Raw genomic sequence first — 14,897 nt, 5'->3', positions numbered from 1 at the left:
TCGCACTAGACAATGCTTGTCCTGTTACATTGTATGAGATGTTCCACGGGTTGTAGCTAGTACGATATGTACTACAGCTTATGTGTTTTTCTACTACATAAGCCGTATCGCTAAGAAGTTTTATAAAATGCATTCATTAGTGATTAGCAAACATACAGACAAAAAACTTTTGTATCTTATATATAAAAATGAATCGCAAAATGTGTTGGTAAGCGCATAACTCGAGAACGGCTGAACCGATTTCGATAATTCTTTTTTTATTATATTCCTTGAAGTACGAGGATGGTTTTTATGTAGAGAAAACGTAAATATGTACCACGGTCCACGGGCGAAGCCGGGGCGGACCGCTAGTTTATAATATTAGTATGTTATATAATAAACAAAGCAGGAGTTTAAGGATTATTCAGTAAATGAATGGATGACGAAAGTAATTTTATCTTAATTTTACCCAACGAAGTCAAAATGGGTCGCTAATATAAACTTTATAACAGATCGACGCAAAAGATGTGGCCCTTCCTTTTGGATTGTAATATGAATAAAATACTTATTTGGACACAGTTTGTGATATGTATTGGTATTTATATAAAACTAGCTGTGCCCCGCGGTATTACCCGCGTTATATAGCCTATAACCTTCCTCGATAAATAGGTTATCTAACACTGAAAGAATTTTTCAAATCGGACCAGTAGTTCCTGAGATTAGCACGTTCAAACAAACAAACAAACTCTTCAGCTTTATAATATTAAGTATAGATGAGAGTTAGTAGTGTAGTAATAGTTAATGACGAGTAATATAGGCTATATATTATCACGCTAAGACCAACAGGAGCGGAGCCACGCGGGTGAAACCGCGCGGCACAGCTAGTTAATCATAAAGTTAAACTTAAACGATAAAAATGAACACTTCACCAGTGAACCCTAAAATTATGAAAAAGATCACAAAATAGACATCAAAGATGTTAAAATGAATTGTCCAATAATTATCTAAAGTTGAGCTTTGACTCCGGCGTGTCGTCTCAATAATTATCGTTTTAAATCTCTAATGAACTTTGCCAATTAGCCATAATATTGAGACAGAAATGTTCTTAATGTCGTAGATCAAAGGCTATATTTTTTGCTAATTATTGTCGTTGATTATGCTACGTATATAATATTAAAAATTATTTACAATGGAAACTTTTAATTGGCAACAATATTCTTAATATTGATTATTTATAGCTTTATTATATAGTTTAAATTCTTCGCTTTTTTACAAACATGCGAATAAAAATTTGTACCTTAGGTATCTTATTCCTCCAATTTATATGATAAATGTATAATATGTTCAGCTGCATTAATTTGAATTACATTGTATCGAAATTTTACATATAAATGAATATGGCTAGGCTATTAGTCCTTCAAACATACCAAAAAGCTTTTATTAAGTGACTCCGGTATAGAAGTGAAACACATTAATACAATACATGAAATAGAAACAAAACGACAAAACAGATTTGGATAAAATTTGCCATGTTTCGAAAGAAATGCATGCGAAGGATATAAACAGCTAATCCTACTTAATTATAATATTATAAATGCGAAAGTTTGTGAGGATGGACGTGTATGTGTATGTTTGTAACTCTTTCACGCAAATACTACTCAACCGATTACAATGAAATTTAGCAAACGTATAGAGCGTAACTGGGATAAACACATAGCATAGGTTTTATCCCGGAAATCCCACGGGAACGGGAACTATGCGGGATTTTCTTTAAAACGCGGGGGAAGCCGCGGGCGGAAAGCTAGTTTATTATATTATCTAAGTTTCAAACGCTGTATAAAGTTTCTTGTTTAATTCTATTATATCTAAATTATTGTTATAAAATTTAAAACTAAGAACGCCACCTCACACACAAGATGGCAAAAACATCTATTAGAGAATAGAAAAAAGTTTACACATCACTACACACGCGCTCCATATGTTGCCACAGAATAAAAAATTACCAAGCGTTATTCCATCAAATAAGCAGTAGCGTAAATAATCTTGTAGGGTTATAGTTTAGTCTGTGGCCGCTAACGGAAAATGCACCTGTTATGTGACGTCACTTCAGGTGCCTGCGTGTCACCTGTTGGAGGGTGTTTTTAAATAATGTTTTGTACGCGTGTCCGTTGCAATGTAACGGCTGGATTGATTTTGATGGTGCTTTTTTAGAGATGTTATGATATATTTTCTTTGAATAGTGTACCTATATTTCAATATGTTTATAAGATGTATTCATTTCAAACATGTGTTTAATATATAATAAAATTAAATGTATGTGAGTAGGTAAATAATAAAATTAGGCATCAAAAATATTACATTTCTTATTAATTTTAGATTTACAATACCTTTGTGAAATTGAGCAATTGCAATCTACAAGCACAAACAAATTGAAACGCAGTAGTCTACTTGATAAGTTGAAAATGGCGTAAACTAGAGATAAGGCTCTTAAAAATACGTGCGATAGCTCATTTGATTCGGAATGACGTCTAGAAAAATGTATCGGAAATGTTTATTAGCACACAAAAAATTGCAAAAGTTATAGGCAAATTAAGTTTAAAAAAAATAGGTATTTCGTTTATTGTTAATAACTCCGAAATTATTAATATTTCGAAATTATGAAAAAAGATTCTTAAAGAGGAGGAAATTTCCAACGAAAAACTCCCGACTCCCGGAATTCTATCTCAATTATTTATAATTTTAATAACGCTGACAATAGGCCTCCGCGCGGCATTTTTAGATAGCGCGCGCGGCTTCAAAACCGAGCACGTCACACTAATTATTTTTTTAAGGTATTAAATATTAATTTAAAAATTTAAAAAAATTATGGTGTATTCCGAACACTTCAAAGAATTTGCTCCCGTTGGAAATTTTACTTAAAGTTAATTTTTCAACAAATTAGACAAATGTTAACTAACGAAATTTTTTTGAACTTCCGGCCTTATTGCACATTAAAAAAAATGTTTAAATAATTGTCGGTAAAATTTTTCACTTCGTGGAGCCCTTCATATAAATATACTTAACAAGATCGCGCCATAAAAGTTTAAAAATTTTTATTACTTTGTTTATAATAATTTTTTCAATTTAAGTAAATTGATCAAAAAACTAGAAATTTCTAGTTTTTTGTTAACTTGAAAAAAATATTATAAACAAAGTATTAACATTTTTTAAACTTTTATGGCGCGATCTTATTAAGTATATTTATATGAAGGGCTCCACGAAGTGAAAAATTTTACCGACAATTATTTAAACATTTTTTTTAATGTGCAATAAGGCCGGAAGTTCAAAAAAATTTCGTTAGTTAACATTTGTCTAATTTGTTGAAAAATTAACTTTAAGTAAAATTTCCAACGGGAGCAAATTCTTTGAAGTGTTCGGAATACACCATAATTTTTTTAAATTTTTAAATTAATATTTAATACCTTAAAAAAATAATTAGTGTGACGTGCTCGGTTTTGAAGCCGCGCGCGCTATCTAAAAATGCCGCGCGGAGGCCTATTGTCAGCGTTAAATTAAAATTATAAATAATTGAGATAGAATTCCGGGAGTCGGGAGTTTTTCGTTGGAAATTTCCTCCTCTTTAAGAATCTTTTTTCATAATTTCTGAAATATTAATAATTTCGGAGTTATTAACAATAAACGAAATACCTATTTTTTGGAAACTTAATTTGCCTATAACTTTTGCAATTTTTTGTGTGCTAATAAACATTTCCGATACATTTTTCTAGACGTCATTCCGAATCAAATGAGCTATCGCACGTATTTTTAAGAGCCTTATCTCTAGTTTACGCCATTTTCAACTTATCAAGTAGACTACAGGAAAACATGCAAAAAATAACAACTCATAATTTTCCAAAGCCCTATGTTTTGCAAATATTAAGAAAGTTTTTTTGAGGCTTCCGACCTCAAACAAAAACAAAACGAACGGAAAGAACCCCTTCAATTACTTGATAATTTCACCGTCTTTCTGTCAAAGCTGTTTTAATTGTGAGACGTCAAAAATAAAGAAATTCGAAAAATATATTTTAATGTTAAAATACAAATAGTTTACTGTAATAATTATAAATAGTAGTTATATTTTTAAGATGCGACTAAATAAACATCGCGTCGTTTTTACTATTCTTTCGTATTTTAAAAATAACGTTTAATACACTACACAATATAATATCATACAGTTCATGTCGTAGCTTTATTTAAATGAGACAAAATTACATTGTATTATAATATAAAGTCAAATATATTGCTTATTTTTTTATTCTTGGTATAATTCTTCAACCAAATACAAAGATGTTACGCAAACCAAATCTAAAAATTTCTCATACAAGATACATTTTTATTTTTAACACAGTCACTCGAAATACCAAATATTCTTAACACGTCAAATACTTACCTAAAATATTCCAATAGTTTACCCGTAACCCACACTTTATTACATAAAACACAACACAATTAATCAAACCTTACAAAAATATATATATACGTAATCGAACTTCCGTTATAGAGGAACTTAAACAGAAATAAACAAAGAAATATTCCTAGCATGGGAATCAATTGTGATTGTCTCACGTCAAACAGTTTTAAATGCTGTACCTGTTATGTGCTTCCGCGATTGTCATTTAATAAATAGCAAGTTAGTAACACTATAGATACAAAGTGTAAAACAAAGTCGCTTCCTTATGTGTGCTTAGGTCTTGTAAAACTTCAAACGAATTTCGATACTATTTTTAATAGATAGAGTCACCCTCGAAGTTTGTAAAATAATAATAAGATCGTAAATTATTAATAAATCTGATGTTTTATGCGAAAAGAATCTCAACTGAGAAACGGAAAACATACACAATAGAAAGCTTACAAAATGTAGAGACTATGAAAATGACAGATTTTTAAAGTGAAAAAAAAAACAAATCAACTGACTATTTTTAATATTAAAAAAGACAGTCAGTTCATTAATTCAAAATAATAACAACAATGTAATCATTTGTATGGCATATGGTTATAAGTACAATTTAAAGATAGAGACCACATTTTAGCACACTGTAGAGTATATAAAATTTGAATAAGTGTTATAGTATGTTAACCGCTATTATAATATTCAATAAATTATATACAATTACCACTATTAAAACACAAAGCAAACGAAAACGATCGTGTGACAGACTAAAACAATGAGTTTAATTAATTTCAATGAAACAATTAAGACTTGCGAAAAATTAGCAATTTTAGACTAACAATATGCCTCTATCTCAATGACAATAAAACGACAACAAACATAACTGCGGTAAAATTACTACATAATGCGCATTATACTAAGCTTTCATAAAGCTTCTATTTTATCAAACATACAACTTCCTATTAGTGTTGATTTTCCACACATACAAGTCAGTTAACAATTTCGCAAAGAACAGATAACAGCATAACATTCCCGTATCGATCATTACCAAGTTTAATTAATATACACTAAATAAACGTACGTAATCAACGCAGAAGTTTCCTGACAATAATAAGTTTGGTAAAGAAGTGATTTTCCTAAAGGATACGTATGTAGGGCACGCCACTTCACATCGGTTGTCTTACCAAAATTCGAGTGACCTGAGTGCGCACATAGACAAAACCACCCCGTACGTACACACACACACACACGCGCACCGCCCCCGGTTCGAGCTTTAAGCTTTAGTATCGGGCGGACCGCCGTGGAGAGCGACGTGTCGTAGCCGACGGGATCGAGAGCCGCGTGTGTTATGTTTTGAAAAATTTTTGAATGATAAATTGCCTGTGATGTGTGTGCTGTGTAATGGAATGTGATTTATATGGATAAGGTGAGCTATTTATAAGCAATGATAGCGAAAAGTGTTAACGCGTAATTATGGAAAATCGTGGAAAATGTGGGAAAATTTTTCTATTTATAATTAGCGTGCAAAATACTTTAAATGTTGTACTGTTTTATAAAGCACATAACGTTGATTTATTCAATTAATTAATTATTTCTCACGGAGTAATTAACGCTTTTGCTGCAGAGCAAGTTTTAAGCTTTGATTTTGCACTACTCTACGAAGCGTTTTCTAAATTATTATTTTCTTTAAAATTATATATAATTTTCACATTATATTTCATTTCATTAGGCCGGTACTAAAATACTGAATACTAAAATTAAACTACATAACTATTACTATACGACTCTATGTAGAGCAAAAAAATAATCCAGAATGTATTTTCGGTAGTAGCTTTTATACGTGACTGCTAAAAAATTAAAATAGAATTGAAGATGATATCAATTTATAACTCTACGTCGTCTCTACATCGAATCAGCAGTTTCGACAGTACACAAATATATGATTACAAACTTTTAATCTCTATAGTTTTAACTGCAATTGGTTGAGTATTATTATTATTTATTATTAATGCTACATATTATATTATTGTGATAAATTGAAAAATATCTATAAAATATAATAGCAAAAACTTAAGTATTTATCGCCGAAACAAAATATATATTATTTTGACTGATGAAAAGGTCGGTTATCGTATTTATGACTTTAAAATAATATGAAATTCATACAAATTGTACAGTCAAAGGTTATGATGATTTATATAAGTAATTATTTAACGCTTTATGATATCGTAAATTTTGTACAATTTATATATTTTATATGCGAAAAAGATATTAACTGTATTATGTTAGTCTCTACTTTTGTATTTTAAAAGGGGAAAGTTTTAATTGTTTGTTGCGTTTTAACTCGAAATGTAGTGGACCGATTTTAAACTTCTTTTCCGATAAGAAAGCTACATCTTTACTCAGACTTTTACTATATTAAGTATTTCTTCTTATTCTGGGTCAACTCGGGCGAAACAGGGACAAACGGCTAGTTTTATAAAATCTTATCAATATCAATTTTAAAACAATTTATATACTCGAATATCATGCAGTCGTTTTCAACTTTAGTGTATACAAAATCTTTAAAATACAGTTTTGTATAAAAATGTAGAGAAGCCAACAAACTATTAATAACTAGGTAATCCATAATAAAGTAAATGCAAAATCTGTCTATTACGCGTTCGCAGCTAAACCAAAATCGATTAGGGGGAAATTTAAATAAATAGTTAACGACATAAGGTCGAACACATGTCTCATTTTTTGCAATTATGAATCCCTAAAGGGTTGGATTAGGGGATGAATTTTTATAACCCGCGGGTTAAACCGCGGAACACAGCTAGTGATACTTTATAATATAAAGAGCCTTAAACATATAAAAATATGTATTTCTTATATATATAATATAAGGATATGAAAAGCACTAATAATACGTTTTAAGATTTGGTAAAAATAGAGCTTATAGAATATATCTATAAGGTCTATTTTTAAGCCACAGTACAATAAATAATGTAGCGTTAACGCTTCCTTTGTATTTAATTGATATACATATATTTTCAGGGCTTTTGTATTTAAGTTTTTAATTACTGAAAACGTGTGAATGTTTCTAGAAATCTCAATTACAACGGGCATAAGGTTGTTAATGTAAGCTTAATTATATTATAATTATAATACCTCAACTAAACGTGATGTTTCGAAAACTTAAGTCTGGCGTACTCATGTTATTTTCAATGTATATAAACTTTATACACCTTTAGATCTTAGTTAGAAAATACTAATAAAATTTCAAATATAATAAAATCAAATCTTAAATTAATAAATAGAGCATGTTATATTCAGTTCAAGCATGTTTATCGGTAATATAGTTTTTATATTATGAGCTTTACTAAGCTTGGAATAAGACTAAATTAATCATAATATTATAAATTAGTGTGATGTAACAATATAAACAAAAATCTAATTAGTAACGAGTCATTGAGAGCCTATAAGGTCATGAATGAAAACATTTAAATTCACAACCATACCTAATTAAACAAAGCCGTTACATAGCAATCGAGTATCAAACACACGGAATTTCGCATTTACTCGCGGGGCACTCAAACGACAGCTGCTTGATGCAAATGTCGACTTATAAAATGTAAATTTGTTCAATTCCACAGGCTTCCTTGAATTTTAATATCTTTATTAGAAAATAGGCTTACACTACAAGGGGTTTGTACGCAGTTATAAACGTCGGGCTTAATTTAACAAGTAATAATGAAAACAAAGGACTGTATGAAACATTGTAAAGTTAAATTTTTAAGTAACCTTTTAAAATCTTTCTCTTTTACCATTTGACAGGTGTTAAGGGAAAAAACTATGAACGTGTATTATAATTTGGTGCCAAAATCGTATTTTCAAATAGTTATGCTCTACCTAATCCCTTTCTTTACAAAAACAAAAAAAATACGGTAAACTATAAATATAACAAATATTCATTTTCTGGCGTAGGAAATAACTAGAAAATAGAAAGAAGTGTACGAAAATATTATTAAAAATAGATATATTGCATTAAAAATGCTAATTAATCACCGTAAAACGAAATACCATTCATACAAACTGTTTAACATACAAATTATATTTGCGTGAACGATAATATTAATTACGAATTATATTAATTGAACCCGATCACTATTAATTATACTAAAGGTGTTATAAAACATACATATATCTGTAATTGTTTGCTTCATTTTAAAATTGGACAAAAGATTGGTGTAAAGCTTATTTACGAACTAATGAATGCATAGTCAAAACAGTCTTAAGATAAATAAAAATAAAAATATTTTTTGTACATTAATATTCAATATAGAAAAAGCAGTTGCTAGAATTAATTCTTAAAATATATACGAGCTTTCACTATTCCTTAAGGCAAATAAAACATAATATTAGTTTAGACATAATACAAAATAATAGGTATATTAAGAAAATCACAGTAAATTCAAATTCAAATTTCTTTATTTGCAGAATGTAGAATTACAAAGATGTTATGTAGGTACATAATATAAATTCTTAAACTACTACTATGTTTAAATTCAGTAATTACGAAGTAATATAGAAACTAATTAACAAAATCCTATTTTCCAAGATTCCCGTGGATTCGAACCCGTGACCTTCCACAACGCCAAGCCATCGATTTAAATAAACCGAATTAAATACATCCGTGATTCAACGGTTATTTTCGTTCGAGCTTACGTAAATCTTAGCTTTAATTTTAATGAGTACGTGTGTGCAGTATGCTTTATAATTAGGGTTGCCAGATTAGTTAATGACTATAGTTATTTATTGGTTGTGTTGTCATTTTCTACATGTAATATTTGTTGCAAATTGACAATTGTAAAGAAACACTTCGCAGTCGATACCTCATGAAGTTTATACATATTATACAGAATTATGAAGACTTGTATTGTACATTGACGTCAGAATATCGAATTCCTAATTTATATCATATATGATATAAATTTACTTTTATTTAAATTTACTTTACTCTTAGCTTCAAAGTTCTGCATACAAGGTGGCGATGTTCAAGCAAAACCACGGGCAGCTAGTTCTAAATATAATTGGAGTTATATAGTTATTTTGTTAATAATAGCAGTGGTAACCCTAACTTAAACGTATAACTCAAACGCGAAATTGTTTCGTATGGCATGTACAGGATTCTGTAAGATGTTTACAATCGTTGTCTAACCGACTTTTAAAATGGAGGAAGCGGTTAATGTAACGTGAAGATCAACTCATCATAAACTAGAACTAAAATAGTCGAGTTTGTTTGATCATACGAATCTCTGTTATTACAAAATTAATTGGATATGAAAAATTTGAATAAACTAAATATACTAGACATTGCATTCATTAGGTACTTAAAACTGCAACTGTTAAGCTTGATAAATAACTGCTTTTTTAAATATTTAGTGGATATTATTGATGGACTAGAACTGCTGTTCTGCGGTAAGAGCATCTTGTAATTGGTTCAATCATGCGGAACTTAAAATATTTGTAGAGTACAATAGGGAATCGTTATGTGTTTGAAAATAAAAAAATCGACGGTATTTTTATTACGATCTGTTATTAACAGGAAAGATTTTAGTTTGTGCAAATGTCTGATAATGTCTAAAACAACATGAGCACATTTTGTGCATCACGGTCAATGTTGTTAAGTATAGAGTCAAAAACGGTTTTTTTGAGCGTGAATTTATAAAATATATGCTACTAAAAGCCTTTTATTACCTTTAAATCTCCTATTCTAGTCTCCATTATGAATTTATTTGAAAACCTTTTATTTAAAAATCACCAAAAACTATATTTGCACCACACATCGTTAAACGTGTAAACACAATAGGAAAAATGATTCGCGAATGAATTGTAAACTCTTCACTCCGATAAAACACAAGCCCAAACATATTGGAAGCAAAATAAAGCACATAAATCACAAAGAACTTTTAAAAGTATGAAAAATCAATCAGAAACTTACCCGGCAGCGTTTAAATGCAAATGTATGAGCACTTTGCGAAATTGCTTCCAAGCTTACTATGTCACTGAAGTATTTCGAGTTTTATTTGACAAAACGCATTACTTTACTTTTATTGTTATGAATTTACTGTTTTATTAAATGTTATTGTTATTGCAATAGAATTTCTTATCGAGTTAATTGTATTAAAATATTGAAAACCTATTGAAAAAGGCACTCAAAAAAAATATTCTTGTAATTCTAATACAATATTGATTTAATTGCATGAATTACCACTGAAAGGATACAAGTCTATAAGAATACACTATTTATGAACACCATACTTTATAGGACGTGTAGCTTTCATCAAAATAAATTCCATCCATTGAAAAACTAAATAAATAAAGATAAACTAAAAAATTTCGGTTGATATTTTCAATTTTACGTTGTATTTGAACGACTCTACCATATCAACAATACGTAATTACAGAGCTACTGTTAATTGAAATTGACATATAATGTGTCGTAACAAGCAAGTCTTGTTTTTCTGGTACGTTACATACGTCACTGCCAAGCATCATCAAAATCGGTTCAGAGGTTTTCGCGTGAAAGAGCTACAAACTTACATCTATACATCTAGCTTCCACGTGTATAATATTAGTATTACAAGTAGGTTATACGTAATAAAGCATCTTAGAAAAGCACTCCAAAGACTGGACACAAAATCAAGGCTGCTCCAAAATGCATCAAACCATTATCAACTCTTTTAAGTACATTCCATGCACTATTCAGGAGGCTCCAGCTGGTAAGCTAGATGAGTTTTATACATTTTAAATTTTCGGACTTAAAGCCGCTGAATTTAAACTGCTTTCTGCTTCGGAATACTTCACAAGTTTTGGCGAGTGCTGATAAACTTGCTCAAAATTATCTTTAGGCCTTTCAATCTTGGAGTTGTTTGCTATACTTACGCTAGCTTTGCGTCAGGACTTTGATCGAGGTTTCTGTTTAATACTTGTAGAGGCTTGTACTCTGTAAGAAAAGTTGATTTTTGAACGCATGTTTGCCAAGGCCTTCTTACAAGTTTAAGGAAAGTCGGTTTATCGTCGTGTATGGGTAAAAACGGACAGAAATGTTTACTTCTGCACATACCTACACTATCTATAGCAATATTATAAGTGAATGATTTGATATAAGTGACTATCAGTAATTGCGACACTGTTTGCTGTCCGCAGTGTGGTCAAAGTAAATACCCATCGAAACGAGATGTTTTAACAGGGTAAAAGGTCTATCTCCATTCAAAAAAATGTGAATAAAGACAATCAACCAAACAAACACATGATCTCCTGTATAATATTTAGTAAAAACAGCATGAATATGGAGCAATGGCAATATCAAAATTGAATTTATCACCTACTAATATTCCTTCACAGTCACGATTAGTCGACTATTCGTAGTCTAAATTGGAGATAACTTACTAGACGATAGCTTATTCAACAATTTTAGTAAAACACATGTGACGCCGCTTCCTCGCCAAGCCAATTCCACATCGCCTCGCGCGGCAATTGCTTCGCGAGGCTGCTCACTCTGTGCTTATTGTATAATCGATGCGTCAACCGACTGCCGGGAGTTTTTATGCTGATTCAATACTTTACTAACCCCTTTATATTACTCGTTAGCCGCAAAATTGCTGAGTCATTACATCATATTACATCGATCTTAATAATGTTCAGTTTTCACTCATAATCACTGTTCTTGACGTACTATATTTATCATGCTGGGCTAATTACTGAAGTTGTTATGTAATACTTACGTTAGTACAAGTGTTAGATACTCAATACTCATATATTACAAGGTACATAGGGTCCTAAGTTCGATTACGAAAGGACTAATAAATATAATAGTTTATATAGTTTAAAAGAAAACACGCTTAAACTCATGAAATTATTGAATTATTACAGATCCCTGAATAGTGTACAAAATTTTAATTAAATCTGTGTTAAAGTGGGTCAAAATAGAATCTAAAAGACAGTTATATACAAAAATACAAGTCAAGAATGTGAACAACAGGTAAACATTAAAAAATATTAATATTAAAATGAGTATTTCCAAAAATAGACAACATAGAGCAAGTTAAAAATGATATTAAAGTAGATCTCTCGTATGATAACAAAAATGAACTGAAAAACGTTAAGAATAGAACCTCCTACGCATACATATAGTGTACACCCACTGCTTGCATCAAGGCCTGGTTTCAGAGCTTTCTGTAAAGTCACTGATAACCTTATTTAACTATTTTTGACTAATCTAATATCTAATATCTAATATCTAATATCTATCTAATATTTATATTATAAAGGCGAAAGTTTGTAAGGATGTATGGATGTATGGATGTATGGATGTATGGATGTATGGATGTTTGTTACTCTTTCACGTAAAAACTACTGAACCGATTACAATAAAATTTAGCACACATATAGAGGGTAACTTGGATTAACATATAGGATAGTTTTTATCCCGGAAATCCCACGGGAACGGGAACTATGCGGGTTTTCCTTTGCAAACGCGGGCGAAGTCGCGGGCGGAAATCTAGTATTTTCATATAGTTGTAAATATTAAAAGCTATGAATGTGGAAGGTGTGAAACAGTTTATACTATAGTAACGTAATATTACATACGTAGTATATTATTATTAGTCTGTGATATTACCCTGTTGGCGTATAGTATTAAATTGTTTAGTCATGATCAAAATTGTATGTTACATTCGTTTTTATAGGATTTTTCCTAGCTGATAGCTGATGTCACAGAGAGTATGAGTAATTTTAAAATTGTGAAGAGATAAGAATATATTTCATTAAATATTAATTCGTAGAAGTGATCTGTTAATACACACAAATATTACAACAATACGAAACAAAGATATAAAATGCCATCAGATATTAAAACTGAATAAAGGTCGAAAATCTAGTTAGCTGGTATTTGAGAAATTAATTTGTCTTGACAATTATAGCTTTAAAGGCTTTGATAAAAATCGAATTGGAACATTTCCCCGGGTTTCCGGTTATTTGTACTCAAGAGTATTTTAGTTTTAGTAGTTAACTTTACTATTAGTAATTTAGTAGTATTGTAATCACTAAATAGTATAAAACAAAGTCGCTTTCTCTGTCCCTATGTCCCTATTTGTATGCTTACTTCTTTAAAACTTCGTAACGGATTTTGATGCGGTTTTTTTAATAGATAGAGCGATTCAAGAGGAAGGTTTTAGTATATAATTTATTAGGTTTTAGACGAAGCGGGCAAAGCCGCGGGCGGTAAGCTAGTATAGTGTAAACTAGGATTTTTACGTTAACATTGTATTGTATTGTATTATGTTTGTTTGCGTATTAAAATATAAAACATGAATTTTCTATAATATTTTTATATGTAGGCAAGTTTCTTTAAAAATGATGACGTAATACTTGGTTTTTTCACATGGTAATAAAAGTCATAGAATATGAATATAAGTTATTTTTTATCGTACTTAGTTATATTGTGTACAACCGTAAGTCATGTCAGTATACGCAATAATATATTTAGTGACAAAAATTTGCAGTTAACTTCGAAAAACTGTTTTTCCAATACTATTCAGAAATAAACATATTTTTATATCGATTTTAATGACCAAAAACAAATCAAATATAATTTGTGTTTCACTGACCCCCTTTCACATACGCGTTTCTGTAAAAAGACACGTTTAAATATATTAGTAGTTTAATGTAATATCTATAATAGCTAAAACGAATACTGCTAGTTATAAAAATAATGATGATTCGTTCAATGACAGCGTGCGAGTAATCTATAGAAATCTATGACCCATTTCTTTAAATAGATTTTACGTATATTGTCGAACTATGAAATTATTATACTGTGAATATAATTTTTTATGTCTATGGTGTAAGAATAGTTCATGCTATCACGCGACAAACATACTTCATACACTCTTCCTAGCATAGACTTTCCATTATGGTTTTCACGTAAATATTATGTAAACTGCTGAAGAGTTTGTTTGTTTGTTTGAACGCGCTAATCTCAGGAACAACTGGTCCGATTTGAAAAATATTGGATTTTAGATAGCCCATTTATCGAGGAAGGCTATAATATATTATCATCTTGCTAAGGAGCGGTGCACTGCCGGTAAAACCGCGAAGCACAGCTAGTATAGTATAGTAAATATTACATATTATGATAAGATAACTTTTATTGACGAATTAGGCGTCTAGTTAGTGAATAAATTGCCATTTCCATCCGTTAAAAAGAACGAAAATTTCCCGTTTTATACCTTACGACTCTACATAAATCAAAATATGAGCAAAAATTAAACAATTATTTATTTTTCTAAATCCATTGTGACTACTCTTAATTAAGATACTACGTTATTAACTCAAGAAAATACAAAGTTACATAAAAACTGTATCGATATATTTCCCTAAGGTCAAACAGAAATAACGATATTATTTATCGTAATATTTTATTGAAATGGAAATTTAATTA

The 14,897-nt window shown here is 30.1% G+C and overlaps 1 protein-coding gene across 2 annotated transcripts in view; it reads left to right on the top strand.

Moving 5' to 3' along the window:
• Window positions 1-5,372: 5,372 nt before the first annotated feature.
• The window catches only part of nrm (neuromusculin), a 361,740-nt gene continuing 352,215 nt past the window's right edge, over window positions 5,373-14,897 (top strand). Inside the window, exon 1 of one of the 2 annotated variants that reach the window (XM_089711855.1) lies at window positions 5,373-5,834. The gene's annotated coding sequence lies outside the window, so the exon portion shown is untranslated. The remainder of the gene's footprint in view (window positions 5,835-14,897) is intronic. The other variant, XM_089711856.1, reaches the window with a different exon arrangement.

Source organism: Colias philodice, chromosome 27 (genome assembly GCF_061535455.1).
Source record: "Colias philodice isolate Cphi_HAF_F1 chromosome 27, ilColPhil1 Martin Lab GWU primary, whole genome shotgun sequence".
NCBI lineage: Eukaryota > Metazoa > Arthropoda > Insecta > Lepidoptera > Pieridae > Colias > Colias philodice.
Note: the sequence above shows the minus strand (reverse complement) of the source record. Positions and strands in the feature narration are given on the sequence as shown.